General features: G+C 49.3%; 1 long non-coding RNA gene across 1 annotated transcript; it reads left to right on the forward strand.

Annotated features, from left to right (window-relative positions):
• The first annotated feature begins 424 nt into the window (after positions 1-424).
• Positions 425-4,809, forward strand: LOC137161484 (uncharacterized). Its single transcript, XR_010922088.1, has 2 exons — positions 425-562; positions 4,111-4,809. It is a non-coding gene; the product is annotated as an uncharacterized lncRNA (long non-coding RNA).
• Positions 4,810-6,710: the final 1,901 nt, after the last annotated feature.

The following is a 6,710-nucleotide window of genomic DNA, read 5'->3' on the forward strand; positions in this document are numbered from 1 at the left end:
GACTTGGAATGGTTCTCTCATTACAAGAAGTAATTGTCACTGTTCACACATTCTCACTTTCTAATCAATGGTTGTGAATAGGCCTCATCTACTCTAACTGAATGGACTTTTCTAACACCTACCCTCCCCATTGTTGTTCCTTACCCTTGGATATATGTGTGTGTGTGTGTGTGTGTGTGTGTATATATATATATTGTGACGGGGCCAGCCCTGACGGCTACAGGAGGGTGCTGGAAGGCATATATATCAGCCCCAGGCTTAGCAAATCTTTGTTCCCTGGGTGATCCAGCTGTGGCCACTCCAGGGCAATTAGGCCAATCAGGCCAGCTGCGGCCACTCCAGGACAATTAGGCCAGCTGGGGCCAATCAAGGAACTTGCCCCAGCAGTTAAAAGCCTCCCAGTCAGGCAGATGGGGGCAGCTGAGAGGGAGTGGAGTAGAGCTGCTACAAGGCATGGAGTCAGTAGAGGAGCGGAGCGGAGCTGCTGCAAGGTGTGGAGACCGGAGGAGAGCCTGAAGGAGAGCCACAAGCCGGGGGGCTACAGAAGAGCGACCCAGGGAAGGTAGTAGCCCCTTGGACTAAACTGTTTGAGGCTACTCCTCGCAGGGTCCCTGGGTCGGGGCCCGGGGCAGAGGGTGGGACCGGGACCGGGCCCCCCCCCCTGCTCCCACCCAGCTGCACCACCGGCATAGCTGTAAGGAGCGCAGACCCACGGGGCAAAACAGGCCCACCTTGCCACAATATATATACGCCCCCTATCTGATTTCTATTTCTTACATCTGACGAAGTGGGTTGCAGCCCACGTAAGCTTACGCCTGCAGAAATTAAATTTGCTAGTCTTTAAAGTGCTACAGGACTCTCATTGTTTTTGCTGTATACAGACTAACACGGCTACGTCTCTGGAACTAATTACCCAGGCTGTTTCAGTTAAAAACATATTTCTAGAAGAGACAAAGGAGTCAGGGCTTTAAAGCTGTGTACCTGACATTGTGTACTGACTTGTCATAAAAATTATTTCTCTGAGTTAAAGAGATGAGGGATCCTCAGAGTCAGAGCCTTGGGGAGGAAGAGGAAATAAAACAGTCAGGGCCTGATCCAAAGCCCACTGAAGTCAGAGAGAATCTTTCCAGTGAGCTTTGGATCTCATCCAAGTGTCAGTGCATCTCTGCTCCACAAGAGATGCATCTCCAGTTTAAGCCAATGGAAGCAGTACTTTTATAATCAGAGCAAAATGTGGCTGCCGCTGGTGAATGTGCTGGAAGGGCACAGAGAGATGTTGCCAGAAGAATCTTCCACCCCAGCACTCCCAGCTGCCATGCGGGGACCAGCCACAGTACCGCTGGTTGCACGTCCTGAGCACAAGGGAGAAGCCAATTAGCAAAGCCAGCAGTGCTCCTACCGGGCATGTCTGGGCAGGGAAAGGGCATTGGTTATGCACAGGCAAAAGCTGCAGGGTTGAGTCGAGGTAACGCACATTACGTCTGCTCTGTGGAAGTTCTGCTGCTGAAAGCTTTCCTACCAGAACCCCCTGGAGGCATTATGCCCTATCCTGGATCTCTGCTGGCATTCCAGCCACCATTGCTCAGGCAGTGCACCTCTTTGCTTCTCCTTCATCTCACTTCAACCTCCATCCTAGTGCAGTTCAGGCTTTTGGAGCAATAACTGAGCTTGATGTGCCAGGGAGATAAAAAGTTGAGTTGTTAATCTGATGAGCTAATTCTCAAGGCTGTATTGTGTTCTCCGTGTGTCTGTGAACTCTAGAATTGAGAAATCAGTGACATTTTGCTTGAGTACTGACCTGAGGATTTCATCCTTTATGTTGGTCCTGGCTGATCATCACCATGTATGTACTATGTTGCTTGCATGTGATGTCCATGTAGGCCCAAATCCACTGTTCTTGGTGCGAGACCAAAGGGCACCTTTCAGCATTCTTTACAGTCCCCTGGCTGGGGGTCATGGGGTCAGTTTGTGCTTGTGTGGGACCCTGGGGGATTGAAACCTGGAAATTTAAATATTGCAGCTCAGAACCATGTCTAATGACTACGGCAGGTGCGGGGAGGAGGGGGGATAATTTATTAGTGCTGATTGCTCTCGCACTTTCCCATCTCAGTTTTGGGCTGTGATCCCATCAGACCTAACAAGCTTGAGCCTGGCTGATACTTTTGAGATCTTCAGAGAAATGCCTGGTGATGCAACAAGTGGAACCGAAGACTGCATAGGTGGCACTCTTCCCTTGTAAGTGCCTGGCCCACAGCCCACTAAAGTCAATGGGCTTTGGATCAAGCCCTTGGCATCCCCTCTTTACGCTGATATTTCTCTGCTGCTAAAAGCGCTACTTTTAATGAGGTATAAAATGTAAATGCTGATCATCTGTGTTTATTAAAGACCCTATGGCACTTTTCCCAGAGTAAGAGTTGTAGGCTTGGTCTACACTACATGGTTAGGCCGATGCAAGGCAGCTTACTTCGGCCTAGCTGTGGATGTGTCTCCACTCAAATTTTGCTCCTGTCAACATAACTGCCCCACTATGTCAACTTAATAACACCACCTCCCTGAGCAGCGTAGAGTCAAGGTCAATTTAGTTAGGTCAGCACAGTGTCAGTGTAGACACCGAGTTACTTACATTGACTGTTACTGGCCTCCAGGAGCTTTCCCACAACGACCCAGCCTGACTGCTCTGGACTCACTGTCGTGAATTCTGCTGCCCCGGGGCTAGGTGGATGGGAAGCCACCCTTCCCCTTTAAAGCCCTATGAATTTAATTAAATTCCTTTTGCTGGTTGCCCAGCTTGGCAAGCACATTTAGCAATCCTCCATTGTTGTGTGCAACTCCCCAAGTGACCATGCCAACTATGCACTGCAGAGGCACTCCTGCCTGGAGTACACTGGAGATGTTGGATCTCCTGGGTCTGTGGGGAGAAGAGGCTGGGCAGGCACAGCTCCGATCCAGCTGTAGCAATGTGGGCATCTTGGGGGCACAGAGGAGAAGGATTATGACACGGACCAGCGGCAGTGCCGGGTGAAAGCCAAGGAGCTGTGGCAGGTGTAACAGATGGCCAAGGAGACCAACAATCAATCTGGTGTGGAGCCACAGACTTGCTGATATTACAAAGAGCTGCGTGACATCCTCATCAGAGACCCCACTGACACCCCCAAGAGCCTGAGTCACAAGCCCCCCCCCCCCCCCCCCCGGGAACAGAAATGAGGAGGAGGTTGACAAGGAAGAGGAGGCGTCTGAGGGACACATGACTGGGGAATCCGGCTGTGCAGTGATCCAGAACATGGTTTTGACTCCATTGCAGTCCAGCCAGTCCCGAGAGTTGAGCCAAGCGAGCTTGATGCAGGGGAAGGAACCTCTGGTAAGTATGCAATTTGCTTTGAAATTACAGGGATGGAACCGCCAAAGTAGCAGGACACATCCGTTGATTTACTCCTTTTTACTGGTGCTAGAAGAGGTAGTGAAACAACTGAGAGAGGTAGAGTTGCTTTCTGCTTCTCATCTCCTTCAAGAGTTAGGCAGAGGGGACCACGCAGAACAGTTTGTTTACCCGCACTAGGATGTCTCATGAACCCTCCATAGAGATCTCAATAAAACTTCCACGGAGGTACTCTTCAATCCTCTGCCAAAGGTTTCTGGAGAGAGCTGCCTTATGTCTGCTGCTGCGGTAGAACGCTTTCCCTTGCCACTTAGTGATTGCTTCAGCAGGCACCATTGCAATACACAGGCTTAACAGCATATGTCTCCAGGTGGCATTGGGAGACCAGCAGCAGCTGTGCTCTCTCTGCCTCTGTTACCCTCAGGAGTGAGATATCAGCTAAAATCACCACCTCCTGTGGGAAAACAAGGCCAGTATTCAGTTCCATTGCCCTATACACACATACTCATGCCTGTTAGCTATACCTTCTGCATTTCCCCAGCCCCTCGTCCCCCAGCTCCATACTCACCATGGCTGGTGGTGTGACTCTTGCCATGCCGTATCAATCCCAATGAGAAGTGAGAATGTAGTGCTTACAACTTGTGGGGATCAAGGGGAGTCCTTGCAAGTATCCTAAGTTGCAATTTCTGTCATGAATACACTGACAATGGCACTTCTATGTGTTGTAACTTCAGCTGCTGATATTGGGGCCTTGAGGATCTCCCCCTCCACACCCACAGAACACCTGAGCCAGATGAGGAAGAGAAAGAAGAGGACTCAGGATAACATGTTCCAGGAGATGCTGCAAGTCTGTGCTGGATCAGAGAATGAGACCAGGGCATGGAGGATGACCCTGGCAGACAACATGGAGAAGGAAAGAGTGGAGAGGAGAAAGACCTGGGAGTCCAAGCTAGAAAAGGAGAGGGAGATGCACCAGGACAAAATGGGGTTTCTCAGGCAGCAGACTGAGATGCTGGACACTTTGGTAGACCTGCAGGTTCAACGATCACATGCTCACCTCCCTCTGCAGCCCATTGAGAGCTCGACGTTGGGACCTCCCTACACTGCCTCTCAACATTCCACGTGGCACATGGGGTCAATGCACTATCCCTACCACTCCACCGCAGGGGACATTAAAGACATTCATAGCTGCACGTGCACTAACCTGTTAAAGACATGGCTGGTGTATGTGTACCTGAAATGGAAGTGACTGTTCTTTCCCCTTCGTACGTTGTGTTCCCTTAATTTATTAAATTTTATGAAGTTCTAAATGTTTTTATTTGTTTGGTTATAGAATAAAATTATATGTTTGGAACATAAATCATCCTTATTAATTCACAACATGCTGGCTGGTGCTGAGCAGGTCTGACACCCACCAATTTCCTGTTACTTCATTTTGTCACAGAACCCATAACATCATTCACAGACAATATTAATATGTGCATTGCCAATGTTATATTCCTACATATACAGCCATGAGAACAAGATTCAAAGGAGCAAGGCCAGGTAAAGAAACACACACTGCTTTGGCTCGCTATTGAAATGGTCTTTCAAAGCCTCCCTGAGTCATATAACGCCAGGATGAGTTCTTCTTATAACCCTTGGATCTGGCTGTTCAGATACAGCAGACGGCAGCTCCACCACTGCCCTCCACCCCGGCAGAAGCTTTTCTCCCTTAGCTTCACAGATATCATGTAGGACACAGCAGGCAGCTATAACCATTGCGATATTTTTTTCCACTGAGGTCCAATCTCATAAGCAGATAATGCCAGAGAGTCTTCAAATGATCAACGGTACATTCAACTGTCATTTTGCACCTGCTGAGCCGTTGTTGAAACTGTTGAGGTGACTGGTGCATGTCTTCCTGAGTCATGGGATCCAAAGGTAGGCTGGATCCTCTAGGATCACTATTGGCATTTCAACATTCCCAGGGGAAATCCACCAGTCAGGAAAGAAAGTCCCTGCTTGCAGATTTCTGTACAGTCCTGTGTTCTTAAAGTTGTGCACCTTCCCTGACCAGTCCACACTGATGCTGATAAAGTGTCTCTGGTGATCCACCAGCACTTGCATTACCATAGAAAAGTAGCCCTTTCTGCTGATGTACTCTATGGCAGGGTGGTCTGGTGCTAAAATAGGGATGTGTGTGTCATCTATCGCCCCACCGCAATACATGAAGCCCATTGCTGCAAACCATCCACTATGTGCTCCACGCTGCCCACAGTCACAGTCTTGCATAACAGGAGGCGATTAATGGCCCTGCACACTTGCATCACAATAATCCCCGTGGTGGATCTCCCAGCTCCACATTGATTCCCGACTGACTGGGGAGCAAACTGGCTTTGCAAGTTTCCATCGTGCAATCACCACTCGCTTCTCAACAGTCAGTGCAGCTCTCATTTTGGTGTCCCTGCACTGGAGGTCTGGGGCAAGTTTGGCACACAGATCCAAGAATGTGGCATTACGCATCTGAACGTTTTGCAGCCACTGCTCGTCATCCCAATGTGATCCCACCAGTCAGTGCCTGTTTCTCGGGCCCAGAACTGGCGTTCCACTGTCTACAGCTGCTCGAAGAACGCTGCCAACAATCTTGAATTGTTTCCTTATATGTCCCACAGAAATTGAGCCTCCAAGGAATCATCAAGCTCCCCGTGGCTCCTCTTGAGGCTCTGCAAACATTGCAGGATCAGGTGCTGTGTGCTCACAAGGCTTATCACAATAGTGCAGAGTTGTGCAGGGTCCTTGCTTTGGTCACAGATAGCAGACATGGAGGAGGGACATGGGGGCTTGCGGGGATTTTGAAATGAGGCATGCACTATTATGGGTTGCAGATGGAATTATGTAAAGAACACTGCATTATGGGAAGTTGAACCCATAACCCTAGTCACTCCGGCGTGACTTGTTTCAGCCCCATGAGGCATTATAAATACTTCCCAAAACACTCTGTATTTTGGTGCCTGACTCAAGACACCTAGGACCTGACACGCATAAATGCGGAGCGCTCGCAGCTGCAGTTGAAGTCAATGGGAGCTGTGGATACTCAGCCCATCCGCTAATAAGGTGCTGCAGACTGGAGAAATGCACACAGGGCTGGGAGTCAGCAGCTTCTGTTCCAATTCTATGTGGCTTCAGGCAAGGGACTCTGTCTTAGTTTCAGTTTCCCTATCTGTGTAATGGGGAGAACAACACTTTTCTTTCTCAAAGGTGTGAAGGTAAAGTTTGTGCACCCTCAGATATTATGGTGATGAGCAGCAAAGGAAAAACCCACAGGGAGTTAGTAATTATGTATTCAGAGCAG

This window comes from Emydura macquarii, unplaced genomic scaffold (genome assembly GCF_026122565.2).
Source record: "Emydura macquarii macquarii isolate MOO-44397 ecotype Brisbane River unplaced genomic scaffold, CSIRO-AGI_Emac_v2 contig_2308, whole genome shotgun sequence".
Taxonomy (NCBI): domain Eukaryota; kingdom Metazoa; phylum Chordata; order Testudines; family Chelidae; genus Emydura; species Emydura macquarii.